This window comes from Pogoniulus pusillus, chromosome 9, assembly GCF_015220805.1.
Source record: "Pogoniulus pusillus isolate bPogPus1 chromosome 9, bPogPus1.pri, whole genome shotgun sequence".
NCBI classification, from domain to species: domain Eukaryota; kingdom Metazoa; phylum Chordata; class Aves; order Piciformes; family Lybiidae; genus Pogoniulus; species Pogoniulus pusillus.
The window spans coordinates 8277444-8294803 of record NC_087272.1 but is presented as its reverse complement, the minus strand read 5'-3'; the positions used below and the strand labels follow the sequence as shown (position 1 = coordinate 8294803).

The following is a 17360-nucleotide window of genomic DNA, read 5'->3' as shown; positions in this document are numbered from 1 at the left end:
TTCTGAGCTGTTTCTGTACACTAACTGTGATTACCTAAAACTAAAGGAGGTTATAATCCTTGTCAAGATTTTTCCTTTCATTGTTTGAAATCTTTGGATGGGTGGCATTTTAAGAGGAGTTTTGGAATGCCTAGCCTTGAATATTGTGATTCTTTGGAGCAATCGGTAACTGTGTAATCGTCCTGCTTTGAGCTCTATTGCAACAGAATCCAACTAGCTCTTTAAGAAAAAAAAAAAAGGTTCTTAGATTCAAATGAAACAATGCCAGCTCTTTATGAGGCTCTCAAGGATTTTATGGCTTTATACAGAACTCTTAAAGTGTCTTTGAGAAGCAGCTGCATTTGCCAGACTTAGAAATCATTCCTATAATTTCCCTAGTCATGCCAAGCTAAAATAAAACACCTCTGGTGCTCCTTCTGAAACTTTCCACTCCGGATAAGGCCAATAAGTATTTTTGGAAGTGTTTCTTAGGAAGGTTTGGTATAATTAGGCTTGGTTTCTTTTTTTTTTCTCCTCTGTTTATTTATTTGGCTAAAGACCATTTTCCTACATTGATCTGAAAGGGCAATGTTCCATCTGGCCTCAGACTCTGCATTCACTCCTTTCAGTCAGTTGTATCTTGAGAAACTGTCTTGTACTGCATGTGAAAAAATGAGCCTAAATCATCTCTCTGCTTATTAATAGCAACTCTCCAAGTACTGAGTTGTAGTGCAGATACTTTCTATAACAGGTACTTGCTTAAGAAACAGATTTACTGCCAACCTTTCTTCTGCAAACTTTTTGCTTGCCCTTATTTCCTGGTTATGCCTGAAAGTAAGGTGAATCTCATGTAATGGGATAAGCATGGGTCTTGATACACATTCAGCTGGTGTCAATGAGAGTCTTTTTAGTGCCACTTCTGCTCTGTGCGAAGTAAAAGAGACAAATGAACATGCTTGAGTCACATACATACATACATATGTGTATACATATATCTACTCTCTTGTATTATGTATGTGTAGAGGGAATATGTGTTTGTGTATATACATACACACACAAGTAAATACATGAGCATGTCTCAGTCAATACAAGATAAGATACACGTACAAGAGAGTATATGCCAGATGGAACCATCAAGGTTTCCTATGAAGAGACTCAGAAAGCATAGGCATTGGGTGATCATAATGAGCCCCTGTATTACTTGGCAGTAGCCAGGGAATATCGTGACTCAAAAAGCCAAACTCTGCCTTCTGAATTGCTCTTGCTCTGTGACTTCTCTACCTTGCCCCTCAGAGCTGGCTTTTATGTAAGCCAGACTATGTCTCACAAGTGCTGCCTGTTCTGTATCAGAAGATACATCATGTCATGGGCCTGGCTGAATCTTCCTAAGAGGGTAGAGTAGCATGTATAAATGCAGGATAAGCAGATCTATACTTTGCCCAAAATTTGAGTGAAAAAAATGGGCAAATTGACAGTCAGACTTTGTTGTCTTCTGGTAACCCAAGTAATTCATTTGCCTTCCGCGTGCCTGGGAGAGTTCTGCATTCTACACATTTTCTCTGAGCGCTCGTGCCATTTTCTCTGAGCACTCATGCTTTGTGCTGTTCTGTACAACTCTTTATTTTTCTTCTGTGGACCACTTGGAATATTTTCTTTTGAAAGAAATGCCTGTATGATTTGGAGTAGTGAGGAAAGTAGTATTACAGTAATGTTGATGAAAAGGTAAATTGGTGCCTGATTGGATTTCTCTCTTAGCTTTTTCTTCACTCCAAAGTTGCTTCTGTTAGCTTTATTTTGGAAATGTGGCTAACCAGTCCTTTCCTCCTCACCTGGACAAAGAGATGAAAATAAGAAAGGAAAAGCTAGCAAGAAAGGCAGAACAGTAGCGGAAATACTGTTGAAATAGTGAAGGGCCTGAAAGTTGCCTGAACTCAAGGTTCCAGGCATAAAGGTCTCCTGAAATGGCAATTCAGACAGTAGATTTCTCACCTTATTTCAGTTTTTCTGGAAAAACACCTGGAAAGAGATAGTCATATTTTTGGATCCAAGTATCTGCTTTTCCATATATGTTTCATTCCAGCAATTTGAAATAATTCTACTTGGTAGGAGTTACAAAGGAGTTTCAGACCTTTTGGGTTTGATGAATTCATGTGGATAGAGGTGTCTAATGTTAGTTGCCCAAGTCTGAATAGTTTGGATTGAGGATTTAATCTGTGAAATCTGAGACTGAATCTCTGTGTTTTGGCAGACAATGAAAAATTCTCAAACTGAAAGAGCCAAGTGTATTCTACTTGTCCTAAGTAATGTGAAGCCTCTTAATCTACCACATCAAATTCTCTGATCTTTCTGTCCTTGCAATTTCAGGGACTCCTCTCTGTCCTCTTCTCCCCCTTGTTATCAGCACCGTTTCCTCCATTCTTTTCCAGTTTCTCTTCCATGCACTGCTCATCCTGACCAGGATGCATTGCTATGTGTGCAGTGAGCAGGAGGTGTGGAATTGACCAATTGTGTATCATCAGAGTAGAAACATGGAATCACAGAATGTTAGGGGTTGAAATGGGCCTTGAAAGATCACATAGTCCAACCTCACTGCCAGAGCAGGATCACCTATAGTAGGTTATGTAGGACTGTGTCCAGGTGGATTTTGTGTGCCCAGAGAAGGACTCTGCAACCTATTCCAGTGTTCTGCCACCCTCACATGGAAAACTATTTTTCTTATGTTTTGGCAGAACCTCCTATGCTCCAGCTTGCACCCACTGGCCCTTGTCCTGTCATTGGATATCACTGAGTATAGAGCCTGGTTTGGTCTTCCTGGCACTTGCTCTTCACATATTTATGAGAATTAATGAGGTCACCCCTCAGTCTCCTCCAGGCTAGAGAGACCCAGTTCACTCAGCCTGTCCTCATAGGGAAGAAGTTCCACTCCCTTGGTCATCTTGTGGCTCTTCACTGGCCTCTTTCAAGCAGTTCTTTGTCTTTGAACTGAGGGGCAGAGAACTGGACACAATATTCCAGACACTTATTTGAGTTTGCTTGTCTTTCCAGAACTAAGTGATGTTAGGATGAATAGTGCATGTCACTAGTGAGTATTTGGGGTCGTTCTTCTGAGCCTGTGGTGCCACTAGTGTGTGTTAAGTTCTTACAAACCTGAATTTCACCGCTGTTTTGTGAGGTCTGTCTTTGCTTACCTTGTACAGTAATACCTTCTTCTTACACAATTAGTCTTGCCTACTTCATACTAAGAGAGAGTTCCTAATAACTGTAGCTTACCTATAGTCTTTGAAGTAGCATAATTGAAAAAAACAAACAAAACAAAAAAACAAAAACCAAGCAATATCTCTTATTTCTGTTGGCATTTAGATGGCCGAAGTTATGCTCAAGATTTGATAAGTCCTATAAATCTTATTGAGCTAAGTCTCCCTGACTTATTTACCTTTGTAGTTATGGCTTTGTTCTTCTCTTTGGTGAGCTATTTTCTGCATCATATGCTCTCTGGTCTTGGCACATGAATCCATTTGAAGAAGATACTCTGTTATGACTACAGCAGCTGCTCTGCAGATACCTATTTGTCCTGGCCAAAGTGAAATCACCAGCCATGAGTGAGTAGCACCAAGTCTGATTATTTTATAGACAACATGAATCTCTTTCATTTTCAGTGGTTATACAAATGATTGATATACCTCGTTATTTTTAAAGAACTCTTGCACTCTAATGTTTCCAGATGTTCTCCAATAGAAGCCTGTGTTATTACTGCAGGGAAGTATCAATCAGTAAATAACCCATGTCACTCATTGCCCTTCTATGCAATCACAGTGTTCTGATCTTGTGGTTTGGCTTCATTTACAAAGGAATTGTCAATTTAAATGGATTATAATTTTCTGTGTTACACTGCAGACCAGCAGAGGGACAGTTTGAGTGCATAGAAACACTGAATCATCTAAGTTGGAAAAGACTTTGAAGATCATTGAGTCCAACCATTAACCTACTGCTGCCAATCATATCCCAAAGTACCACATATGTATCTTTTAAATACTTTCAGGAATTAACTAAATGGACTTAACAGTGATCAGTACTCAGGTGGAATGTCATCAAGGAAAGCTCAAATGCTGCACAAAAGGAATCAGTAGAGGATATCAGACAATCTGTTACTCAACTTTAGTTCCACCTGTGTGCTAGAAGATACTCTGCTGGCAAGACCTCTTCCTTTCATGTAGCACTTGTAAATTGAAGGATGTAAGCTTGCTTGCAGCATCCCTTTCTTATTTACTTAAGATAGCTTCAAAACTAGGGTTTTTGAGCCCTCCACAACACAGCTGCATAGTTTAGAGCAACCTACTCCATGAACATGAAGTCCTTGGAAAATTCTGCTCACAGAACTTGTGTGACTGAGAATATTACAGTCTCCCAAAGCTTAATGATAAGCTGTTTTTAGGGTGTTCTGATGCTTCAATACTGGTTCCAACAGTTACTGGTGTCTACAAGACACAATGAGGCACAAGTAACCATTGGTGATTGCTGTTATCTGTGGTGGCATGCTTGGCAGTCCTAGTCCTTATTTACCACTTGACTCACTGGGATTTGCATAGATTTCATTTAGTCACTCTTAGCATGATAAAGAGTAAAAGAAGTATGTCAATTTAGAAGCTGTGGAGTCATGGTGTGAGTAGTTTGATTTGTCATGAGGCAAAGTGTCAGAAACTGTGGATTTACAAGCAATAGAATAAGGGGACACAGTCTCAAGTTGTGCCGGGGGAAGTCTAGGCTGGATGTTAGGGAGAAGTTGTTCACAGAGAGAGTGAGTGGCATTGGAATGGGCTGCCCAGGGAGGTGATGGAGTCACTGTCCCTGCAGGTGTTCAAGAAAAGCCTGAATGAGGCACTTAGTGCTATGGTCTAGTTGACTGGCTAGGGCTGGGTGCTAGGTTGGACTGGATGATCTGGGAGGTCTCTTCCAACCTGGTTGATTCTATGAAATCTGAGTTATGGGTTGGACTGCTTTACTACCAGTGCACCCCTATTGGAGATGGGCATTCTAAAATAAATGGTATTTGACAGCAGTTAAGACCTGTTATAAAATAGATGTTTTGGTTGTATAGATTTTTATGCTACTCTTGAGGGACTCTAACCCAAGGGATTTGTAGCTGCAATTGCTAGGCTGGATTAAATAAATGGAAATTTAATGTAAAAGAAAATTTGTGTACAGGGGAGGTTAAGTTTGCATACTCCTTTATTTTCATGCTTAATAAGATGTGCTTAGCAACTTGGTTTGTGTATTGGTCTTGTATGTCTCCTTTAATATTGCTGGCATACCTTTACCTGCTAGCACAATTTCTGACTAGAAACAGCTTTTTATTGAGAATTTTTTATTGCACTTTTGTCAAATTTACAAGTCTTTGAAATTAATACAGTGACTGTATATACAAAGGCTTCTGGAAGGTCCCTTTTCACTATCAATCTGTCTTCCTTTATAGTATCAAACATATCAGTATTTGAGAGATTGCTGACACACAGAAGAATGACATAAAGCAGTATCTAGGTGGAGTGGATATCAATTGTATCCATAATGAATGAACTTGGATGGTTCTGAGTACAAGGGCCAAGGAACACATGTCTGTAGCTGGAGGATGACACACCTCAAATACATTTAAAGACTGTACTATTGTACAATGGGGAAGGTAGAATATTTGGTCTTCCAGATTTGTTGTCTCTACTCTAAAGCTTAATGCTTGTCTTAATATGCTGTTGACTCTGAGCCATTGAAGAGGTGTCGATTGCCTGTGCAAAGATGACTTATGTCATCTTGATTGATTCAGTAGACAAAATTACTGTCCTGTCTTGTCTGTCCTTCACCAGTCTTTGTCAGCTTGTGGTAGCACTGTGCTATTAAATATAGCATTTGTTATGGAATGGAAGTTGTGCTGCACATGTTGGGGACAGTGAGTTAATGTGGGAGAGCTTTGGTATTTGGACCATGAATATATGAAATCTGGGATTTTCATTGCCTTTTAGCATTTACATGAAAGGACTCAGCTTCTTGTGTGCTAGGAAACAACTGGGACAGGAACAATGTGGCTTGAAACCTACACAACTTAAATGGTTCAGGTGACCTTACCTCCAAGACGTCTGTCTGCATCATAAAAAAACTGACATCTGGAGCACCAATTTTGCTGGATGTGACTGACTTCAGGAAAATTGAAATATTTTACAGAGGCTGAACTCAAGATGAAAAATTTTCATTAACAATAATCCCTGACCAAATATTTGTGTATGAGCAGAAACTACTTAAAGCTCCACATAAATGTTCCTTTTCATCAGACCTTTTCCTTTCCATATTTCCTTTGAAGTTTCTTAATTGTAGACCTTTGTTCCATCTGAGCCAACCTGAGGCAAATGCTGATTTTATTTACACTGATTTACTAATATTACTTTGAACAAGACTGATACATTCAGTTTTCTTTCACAAAAAGCATTTTTCTGTGGTACTTCACTACTCCTAGTATAGCTGAAAGCCAAAAATTAAAAATGTTTGTGTATGCACACACAGAAACAGACCAATTAACTGCTCAGATGTGTCAGAACCTCACCATGTTTTAACTTGACAAATGCAGAATGGGCTGTTTCTGAGAAATAATATGGATTTATGAAGTGCTTTTGTTTTACCTTAGCCAATTCACATTTCTCGAAGGAATCTCTGTGTTGTAGCCCTGCATTTGGCTTATCAGTCTTCACTTGCCTCTTATAAAGGCTTTTTAGGTTTGTTGTGTTTGCTCCATGGTTGTTTTTCAGACAGCGAAGAATTTTAACTCTCTTACCGCTAGAACGTCACTGATTCTGTCCCTGGCTTTCTTAACTTTCCTTTTCTATATTAACTTCTGTTTTCCCATCTTGTCACAATCTCTTTGGTCCTTGGCTGTGGCAATATCTTTTCTCTCAGGCATGCTGACCTCTCCCATTCCCTTTGAAGCATTTATGATCATATCCAAGAGCTGCATTCCAGCTGTGGCGCCTTCTGAGGTACTGAATATATTAAGATAAAAAGAAGTAAGCTCAGCTATATTAATAAGAAGCTTAAATGTTTATGCGGGCATAAGCTTTCAGGAATTAGATACCTCAAAATAAGGCTTAAACAGAAACGACGAAGTAACTATACAGAATGATGCTCTTCTTCAACATGTTCTGGTCCAGTCAGTCATTGTATAGCATTTATTACTATAACTATTTTAATATCAAAGTGAAGAATACTTAGGGAATGTTACATGAAAAAAACGCAGATTCTTTAGAAGTGCTTTGTCATTGTTTCAGTTCAGTCAACCAATTCTGACTAACATCTATTCTACCTCATTTTGCTTATGCCTCAATATAAAAACCTATCTGGTGTTAACTGTGTATGATCACAAAAGAAATGCAAGGGAAAATGCAAATACTCTGCTACACTCAGAATTTTGTCTGGCTGCAAAATCGAGATAATGGGAGACCAAGCAGGAATGAATATGAGGACTGGCTAAAAAAGGTGCTCATTACGGGCTCAATTATAAAGGATTAAGCTGATCCAGAATAATTTTGCTAGTTGAAATTGGTTTGAAAATGCTAAGTGTGATCTGCTGGGTTTCATTTCCTGACAAAATAGATGAGATTGTGGAGATCACAGTTTCTTTGGGTTGTTATTACTGACTCTGAGTTCTACTCATGATCAGAGAGAGAGAAGGAGATAGACATCTGCCCCTCACCCCATTTTTCCTGCTGCATCCTGGATGGCTAACAGGAGGCTCACAGACACTATTCCTCCAGTAAGCAGTAGCACTCAAGACTTTCTCAAAGCCACATGCAAACCACCAATTCCTCTCTACAGCATAGCTTAAAAAAAAGAGGAATGCTTCTGTCTGTGACTGACTTCATCCTCTTTGGTCTGCTGAGAAAGATTTGTCCTTAGGCACATATTTTTTGTGTCTTGCAAAATCAAACTTGATGAAGGTGTTTTTCTAACTCACAGCAGAGGAAAGCTACATGTACCTAGAACTCCAGGTTGGGATAATCTTGAAGCTAATACAATGAACTCATATCCTTAAAGTTATGCACATGTTTACATGCCTCAACCAAAAACTTTCAATATTTCTAAAAACTTTTAGTTGGATCAGTTTTCAAATTGCTGGTGTCTAGTTTATGTATTTAAAATGGGATCTGTTGTACTTTCATTATGGCAGGAATGAAAAAACCCCTACAGGAATCAGTTCAGAGGTCATAGGCAGAGCAGTGAGACTTGCCAAAGTTGTATTCCAGCTATTTCATTTAAGAGAAGGTGACTTTCACTGTTGAAAGGAAAAGGACCTACATTTACAGATAACGGATTAAATTTTGTGTTCTCAAAACAAATTTTCTGGGAGTTTAGGAAATCAGAGGGGTGGTAAGAAATTTTTTTTCTCTATAAGGATCATAAATATATAAGCAGCAGGAGATATTCCTCTTCTGACTACAGAGCTATGTAGCTTTGTGTCATGTTAGCTTCAGGTAAGCCCTGTTTTGGGAATATGAGCAATGTAAATTTTCATATAAATGGGCCATAAGCAAACAGATGGGAGAGATAAACAGAGAATGTTAAACTTAATGAGAAATAGGTCTGCATATCACAGAAGAAGTTTATCTGTTTTTTTGTCTAAAGGATTTATAAGGAGCTTCTCTTTTTAAGGTTATCTTTTGGCCACAAAGGATTTTTTCTCTTTAATATGCTCTGCAAGAATGAAGACCTTAGACTTCAGACATTGCCTTCTTTATTTCATTAATGTTAATACAGGAAATCAAAAAAGATCACAAAAACACTATGTCTCATTATCAGGATGTTTCTTTTGATTCTGAACATGCCAGCAAAGAATGCTTGATCCAGAAACATCAAAAGATGAAGCCATTTGTGCTTACTTGGTTTGCCTTAGATATTTTTTTCTTCAAGACAGAAGGTTAAGCCTTTTTTTTTTCTTCTTTTCCTGATCTCCAAAGCATGAGACTGCAAGTGTACATCTCTTATTGCATCTATATTTTATGAGAATATCTTACTCAGAGAACAACAGATGGAGTCATTTTAGCCAAGACTCAGAATCTTCAAATGTTGCAGTATTACTATGTGGGTACACAGGCCTTGACTTTTATTACCAAAAGGCAGCAGCTCTTGATTTTAGTGTTTTTATATCGAGGAAAAATAGCCACCAGCAAAAGACTTGCAGGATTAATTCTGTGTGTTTGGTTTTCTAACTTTTAAATAATAAAATAGAATCTTTAATAATCAAAATGACTACATGAGGAATAATTGCTAAATCAATAATTGACTATTTTTAGATAGCTACTGTATTATAAATTTTATCTGACTGACCACACAGGTTACTCAGAATTGTTTTGTTCATTCTAGCTGTGGAGAGAGCTCAAAATTCTCTGTTGGGTTTCGGCCAACACACACTCCACTGCATTAAAACACAGAAATTTTACATTACAGTGATGCCTATGTTTTACTTCAGAAGCCAAAGGCTGTGTTTCAAGTTTTCAGAGAGCAGTATTGATATTCCTGTAGATGAAATATACTGGGGTTTTGCACAGATGGCAGAGGTTTGGTGGTACAGATTTCACTACTGGCTTGCCATAAATCTGTATCTTGGAAATAAGCTGATACAGTTTGATAACTCTAACTGTCCGTTGTATTAAAAGATGCACTGTGGGCTCAGCCTATGGTGTATACACAGGCAATAGACTCTTACTGCTAAAATATGTATTTTATCACAATATGACAATCCTGAAATGATTGGAATTTTAATTTGCATAATTTTTAGCTTCCAGTAATGTTTAAATCCCATCTGATAGGGTTACTGTAGCTGACTTCAAGTCAGTGATAGCTAAATGGTGTAGAGACACATTTGAGGGTCAGTTGAACATGCAGTCTTGTATTGTTTATTTTGCCATTTTGGAAGGTATATATTTCACCTATTGAAAATTTTCCCATAATAGTCCACATCTGATGACAAATCCAGGGTGACATTTGGAAGGCTCTTTCTATTGTTTCATACATTCCAGTATGCTTGGAGTTGATCAAGGTTGTAATGAATTCCAGAAAACCAAGCATTTGTCACATGCAGTATCAAAATATAGATCTATACTCAACAAGAAATGCAATAGTGGGGTAGCCTGTTGGGCTGGAGAGCATGGAGTTTCATAATAGGCTATGGACCTTTTTGTTCACCTTTTAGAAGTCAGACCAGGTGAGCAGCAGCTGAGGGAGTTGCAATGAGCAAACGTCCAGACTGAGGGATGGAGGATCCAGATCTCAGACATGTGTTGCATGCTCTTCTGTAGGTGAACCAGGTGTTCACAGGAGGTTTTGTAGGAACTGATACTACTATGCTACAACCCCTCTCTGTGGAAAAATTGATATGTAAGGAGGCAGCCAACATTCTCTCTCATACAGCTTGTGCAGGACTGGCTCCAAGTGCAGAAAAAGTGTGCAGGGTTGTGGCTTCCAGCCATTGCAGCATGCTTCTTTGCCTGTACCATGCCCATGGAAATCCTGAGGGTGATGCAAGAGCATGCAGGAAGCAGCTACAAGTGGGGATATGGCGGCAGCATCATTTCCTTGTTGTTGTAGTTGGGTGCAGCTTCCACCTCTTGCCTCTCTGTAGAAGCAGGACCTGCCACCTCAGCTCTCCAAATGGCTTTTGCGCCAAATTCCTCTTTTTTTCCTCTACTGCCCATCCACTCCCTCTTTTGCTTTTCTCATGAGTGCTTCCTGTATAGATTATTTGCTTTACCTCTAAATAACTATGATTTCAAAATAGCTAGATGAGATGACTCTCAAGCTCTGTAATAATCTTTATCCTGTCTCATGGTTAAATTGCTCCTGAGAGGAGACTAGGCTAGCACTTTAATACAGCAGTACTACAGAGTAAAATTCAAAATATTGACTAATTCAATTTGTTGATAATGTTAAATATCTGGACCAGCATTTTTAGACACTAGGCATGTGTCTGTTCTTCCAATTCTTTTGTGGAGTAGATGATGATTTTCCCCCTGTATGTGACTTATATACCCCAGGATGTGCATTTACAGTGCGTCTGTTCAGGGAGTGACAGAAGAATGATTTTAAGACCATTTTTAATTCCTGTAATGAGAATTATGTACAGAATCTGTGTGAACTACACAAAATCTGACAAAAAAAAAAAAAAAAACCAAAAAAACAAAAACCCAAACACCTTAATGCTTTAATGAATGCTACAGTCTGACAACTGAGGTAAATTTGTCTACACTGTGAATTTGAAGCGTGGGACTTGATTACAAGAGGACAAGAATAGGCAAATGCCACCAACCAAATATCTTACTAGAGGATTTGGACCTGAAAACAAGGTGATCTTGTTTTAATCTGCTGATGTATTTTAGTTATCTATGGCACTTCTGTTTTTTCAAGGATTGTGCTGCTTTGGCTTAATTGTACTTTTCTGGAACCTTCTGTGTTGCAGGGAGCCTAGGAAGCTTTGCACAAGTGTTTTCATGTGGACACCCTAGAGTAGGAAACATCCCCAACTTTTTACTTTGTGTTCTTTAGCGTGATCTTGGGTTACTCTGTGATTCTACATGAAGCTATATTAAGTTCACATGATTGGGTGGCTTGGGCATATATCTGATATCTGATGTCTTGGCATTTCGAATTTATCAGGGTTAAACTGTGAATCAAAAATTTTTGAAGGGTTTGAGGAAAGGGGTTTGTGTGTGTGAAGGAATAAAGTCACTTCTGCAAAAAAAATGGCCTAAGAAAACATCCGCCTGAGTCTGTAGGCTCTCTTGCACAGTTGGGATTGCTAAAAATTGACCAAATCTCACCATAAATTTAAGATAAAAAGTTAACACCTAGATCTTTCTCTTGATACACTGTACATTTTATGTGGTTTTTTTTTTAATTGTATTTATTTTCATCCAAAGCATCTTGGTAAGAAGCAGTAAATGTAAGTTGGGGTCACAAACTTGTTGTATTTTGGCAATGGTTAGCTGTGTGAGAGCAAATCTGAAAGAAAGTGCTAAGCTTTAAAGGTCTGCAGTCTGACAGGCTGTTATCTTTTATCCTTCCAGCACAAATCTTTGTGCTGACTTCTCTTGTATCCCTCTGTTCCCTGGGGGAACTTGGGTTCACTTGCATGTTGCTGAACAGGAGACAAAGAAGATCTGTTCAACACATGTAGAGCAGATGCTCAGGGGAGGAGAGGGGAATTTTCCAGCACAGTCACTGTAATATCCATTGCTGCTGTCTTGCTCCCCATGTAAGCACTGCTGGCCTCTGCAGAGCTAGTCCTGGGGATTTTTCCCATCTTGGAGACAGCCCACCCATAAAGCTCCCCCTGCATATATTTGCATATCAAAACTGCTCTCTTGGGGTCTCACCTGCTTCCACACTGAGAGCACTTTTTAAGAAGGGAGAGTGGAGTGGCTCACATCTCAGTTTGGGGCATGCAAGAGTATGGGTCAGGAGAAAATACAAGCTACTTGTGGACACGTATAGCAATGACGATGATGAACAAGCAGGCATCCCTTTTTTGTGTTCTGTGGTTGTGAAAGATGTGGGCAGCAGCAGGTGAAGAGCTGAGCCACTTATCTGAGGCATGCAGGTATACAGTGTAGGCAGAGGGAGCTAATAATAGAGCTATATAGAAATACAGTAACCTTCTAGGGAAGTACTTGACCCTGGAAAGAATGGAAAGGCTATGATGATGCTATGAGAAAGGAAGCGCAAACAGTCTTTGCAGTTCACTTAGTACCTCTTGTGCAGATCTTTAAAGGATTTTTCTGCTGTGGAAGTGAAACATAGGTTGAATAGGTTGCAGTGATTTCAGTCCCTGGAATAAAAGCAGTGAAGACACAAGGCATGGCTAAGTTACTGAGGCACAGAACACAGCCAATTATCTCACATTTTTATTGTGGTGTTTTCAGCAGAGCATTGCGGCACAGCAATAATGGCTGCAGATGAGCAGAATTTGCCCTAGGTCCTAATCAATGTGTGTAATATCATATTGTAGAATCCTATCATAGAATCAACCAGGTTGGAAGAGACCTCCAAGATCAGCCAGTCCAACCTAGCACCCAGGCCTAGCCAGTCAAGTAGACCATGGCACTAAGTGCCTCATCCAGTCTTTTCTTGAACACCTCCGGGATAGTGCCTCCAGCCTGTACTTCCCCTGGCACAACTTGAGACTGTGTCCCCTTGTTCTGTTGCTGGTTATCTGGGAGAAGAGGCCAATCCTCACCTGGCTACATCCTCCCTTCAGGTAGTTGTAGACAGCAATGAGGTCACCCCTGAGCCTCCTCTTCTCTAGGCTAAACAACCCCAGCACCCTCAGCATCTCATAGCAAAGCTAAAGCAGCAAATCCATGTGCTGCTCCAGCTCAGCAGAGGATCAGAAATGAAGTAAAAATGAAAAGATAGCCTACTGCTGTACATCACTGTTTCCCAGGCTCTAAAATTGCATCTGACCAGTGGAACAAGGAATCGCACTGAAAACCAGCTGTATGTTATGCTCCCATAGAGTTGTGTGACTACCGAGTGGCTTTATCACAGTCCAATATGACTCAGTTATTGCTTGCATAAGTCATCAAATTTTGGTAAACTGTTATTAGAATGGGGAGTTAGGGACTTTCAAGGCACATTTTCAGGTAGGACACATATTTTGGGCAGGCAAAAAAGTTTCCAGGCTAGAAATATGCTTCTCTAAAGATAGGAAATAATAAAAATAAAAATTTTTAAAAAGGCAAAAAATGACATTATGACATAAATATCATCATGACATGTGGGAACCTGCAAAACTGGAGAGTGTGAAACCTTACTACCCAGCCTGGAAAATGATGCTTCTCCTCTCTCTGAGGAAAGATGTGCATAGCTGCATGTTCCTATGTGCACAGATCTATCCAATAAACTAATAAACTGTTATTGGGAAATGAAGAAATGTTCTGCTCAGTAGTGTGGTTTGATTCACCTAGATTGGTTAGGCTGGGTCAAGAGAGACATAGTCTGAGGCATGAAAGCTGTTACCTTGAGTTTCATAGTTGCAGCATTTGATTTTCAGATGGAAAAAACAGAGTGCTTTCCAGGTAGGCAGTACCTTCCTACATGGAGGGTATCTCAGCAGGCTTGAAAGAATCACTTGTTTCTCCCTCTGTAGTCCTGCCCTTCCACAGTAGTTTGCTATCCAGTATTGATTAGGATATGACATGTGCTTGGTAGTTGTATTCATTTCTCTCTGAGATCTCCCAGAAGACAACATTGGATTCTTGCTCCTTTACCTCTGTTCTTAGTTGTCATCTGATTCTGTCTTGTTACAAACAGTTATTATGAGATGAGGGAGGTAGTAACTTCTGCAAAGTTGGTACAACATGTCTATTTCTTTTCAGCAGGCTGGAAGAGGTATTTGGGATATGCTTTGGGGTGTCATATCATCCCCTTATGTTGGACTAATTATTGCAGCTTCCTAACTGATGTACTGGAGCACCAAAGTGATCTCAGTTCAGAATACAAAAATTTGGGTTGGATATCTGGTAAAAAATGTGGCTGTTAGGTCGCAGCCACTTGGTGTCATCAATAACAGTGGAACATTTTCAACAAAAAGGATATATTCTGCTTTTTTTGTTTTCTGTTCAGGTGGCTGAGGGCATTGAACATGTAATATTGAACTGAACTTCAAACTATTTACTGATTTTATATGAAATGTTTTAAAGGTGGTGGGCTCAGGGCAGCTGACTTGGAGTTTATTAAGCTACTGTGCTGAACCACATAAATGTTAACTTTCTTTATACAAATACAGTGACCAAACAACTAATCAGAATCTGCTTTGAATGCTAAGCATCTTTAGTGAAATTGTTTGCCTTCTTTATTAGTGAACCTGTTGGTACTTTAGTTTTTTTAGTGACCTGTCTGAAAAAAGTGTTTCCAAAAATGGGATTGTAAATGAAAGTGAGAATAAGCAAAACAACCCACAACAGGGGGAAAAATACTGTAATGTAACAATCACCACACAGTTTAGTGAAATGAAGTGGTGGGGAACTCAAATTTTGTAAAACATAAAAGGATCTTTATGGTATGGACATGTGTACATGTCTAAGTTGGAGTTTTCTGGAACATGTTTATAAAATCAATAAAATAGTCAAGTAGCTTTATTCTTATGGTTTCCTGGGGCTACTGCTATTTTATAGACATTAGTCCACAGGATGTCCCAAGTTTCTTAGTGTGATTATTCATACTTTATGCTGTGGTTTAAACTACATTGACCCTTGCTGCTCTTAGAAGACATTCTCTTTATTGTCTTGCTGCTTCCTTCTGTTATTAGTCTGTTAGCTATCTTGATGGGTTTAGATTTCAAAAACAATGAACTGCAAATACAGATGTTTCTCTTTATTAGCCTGGCCTCCTGTTCAAAAACACATTCAGTTGTCCCTATATCCCTCCACTCTTTTTTAAAAACATGATAGAATCACAGTGCTTATTAGTTGTACAGTCTGCTTTCAAAATAAAATTCATTTTAGGTACAGAAAGTGCCTTTGAATCCTTTAACTGCCAAGTAAATCACTTGACCAGTTTTAATTACATCAGCTGAACTTCTGCCTTGTTTCTCAGTAAAGTTCCTGTGTTTAAGCATCTCAGTTGTGAATCTAGGATCTATCCAGAATGATCTTGCACTTAAGTACCATCTAGTTTTGGTTAGAAGAGATCATTTGGGCTTTCTGTCACTTCAGCTACCTTTCTGAGGGTATGATGTTCCAAGCTCATCTCATGCAATGAAAATGGGTAAGTCACATAGCTGTGGTTCCTGTAGAAGACTACTGCCTTGCCAATACTTTCATACGGTGTTTTTTGAAGTTCTTGTTAGTTTAAGCCTCTCTACTTGAGTTCCTGTGGTTGGATATTAATATATATTAAAATGTAGGAATTACTTTTAAAGTTTTTTTTTTTCTGTGCTGTGAGTACATAATCCTTAGAGGTATTCTTATACCTTACTACTTTGTGACTATATTCCCTCATTTAAAAATAAATAAAGGGTAGGGAAAAAGGAAAAAGCAATTACCTGACCCTGGAATTTGAGATGCCAGAGATGAAAAGAAAGGACTGGATTATCTCATAATCTATACTGGCACTATAGATGCTAAGTAATGTAATGTGAATGCTGTGGAAATGATGTATGCCACCAATTGCTGTGAACACAGCTGTGTTTCATCAGTCTCTGTTTCCCATAATAAGGCAGAGAACTATCAATGACTTTTGCACATTTGATGTCAGCATTTGGGTAGATCTGTGGTTTAATTATTTTATGAAATTTTGTTTCAGTTGGTTTGGGTCCTCCCATTTCTTATTGGTTTTATTCAGTAGCAAGCGAGGCATCATTATTTTCACAGCTAACAAAGAGAAAGCTCAGATGGAAGAAATCTGTTTTCATGGGAACAGAGATAGAAAGCGGCAACATCCCCCTTTCAGACTGACTTTGCTGTTCCTTAATCAGATGGCAATTAAACAATCTCTTGCTGGATGACAAGATATCCCAAGTCAGGGTGCTCAGCCATTGCACCCTTTTGGATTAATTAATTTCTTAGTCAAAATTCTCCTGCTCCTTACCTCAAGCTGTGGGCAGAAGTTCCCTCAGTCTTTGGCTGACAGATCAATAGTCCCAGATGAAGGCTCTCATGATGCTCCACTAAATTGACAGAAAAATCAGAACTGACGTGGTTCTGACGTTAATGTATTGTATGTTTCACGGAGCCAAAAATAGGGTTTGATTTGCTGTGACTTAAGTCATGATGTAGGGCAAAAATATCGATCCACACAGTTGTAAGGAAGTAAAAGCTGTACATTACCCTGCTCTCATGTTACTGGTTTTACATAGGAGCTGCTGTCAGGTTGTACATGTGCAATGTACAAAAGTGTTCTAGCAGAGCTCTCATCTAGATCAGGGAGTGATTTATCTCTGCTGGATGATTTAAAGCATTTTATGTACTTATATATATTGCCATGTCATACACTAGTTCTGTTTATCAGCTTCTCAAGCATAGGGGGAGTAAAACTATTATGCACTTCTCATAATGTCTTTGTATTGCATATTGTGAATGCAACATCATTTCAGCTCAGCTCAAACGTGCACTTTCTGTGTTTCACTTACATCTGCCTATCAAATAAAAAAGTGGTTCTGTTCAGTTACAATTCATCATATTTGGGCTTCATATTAGCCTTCATAAGGAGTTTGGATTCTCTACAGGAAAAAGATGTGAACTATGTGTATATATGTATATACTCCAGGTTTACTGCTTGTCTGGAGCTGTCTTTTCAGGGGAAAAAAAGTAACATTCAGACTATATGTAGACATATTTAACATCAGTGCAAGTAGA

At 38.9% G+C, this 17360-nt stretch overlaps 1 protein-coding gene across 1 annotated transcript in view; it reads left to right on the top strand.

The window, feature by feature from the left end:
- The window catches only part of DKK2 (dickkopf WNT signaling pathway inhibitor 2), a 123194-nt gene that overhangs the window by 21254 nt on the left and 84580 nt on the right, over positions 1-17360 (top strand). The window lies entirely within an intron of this gene.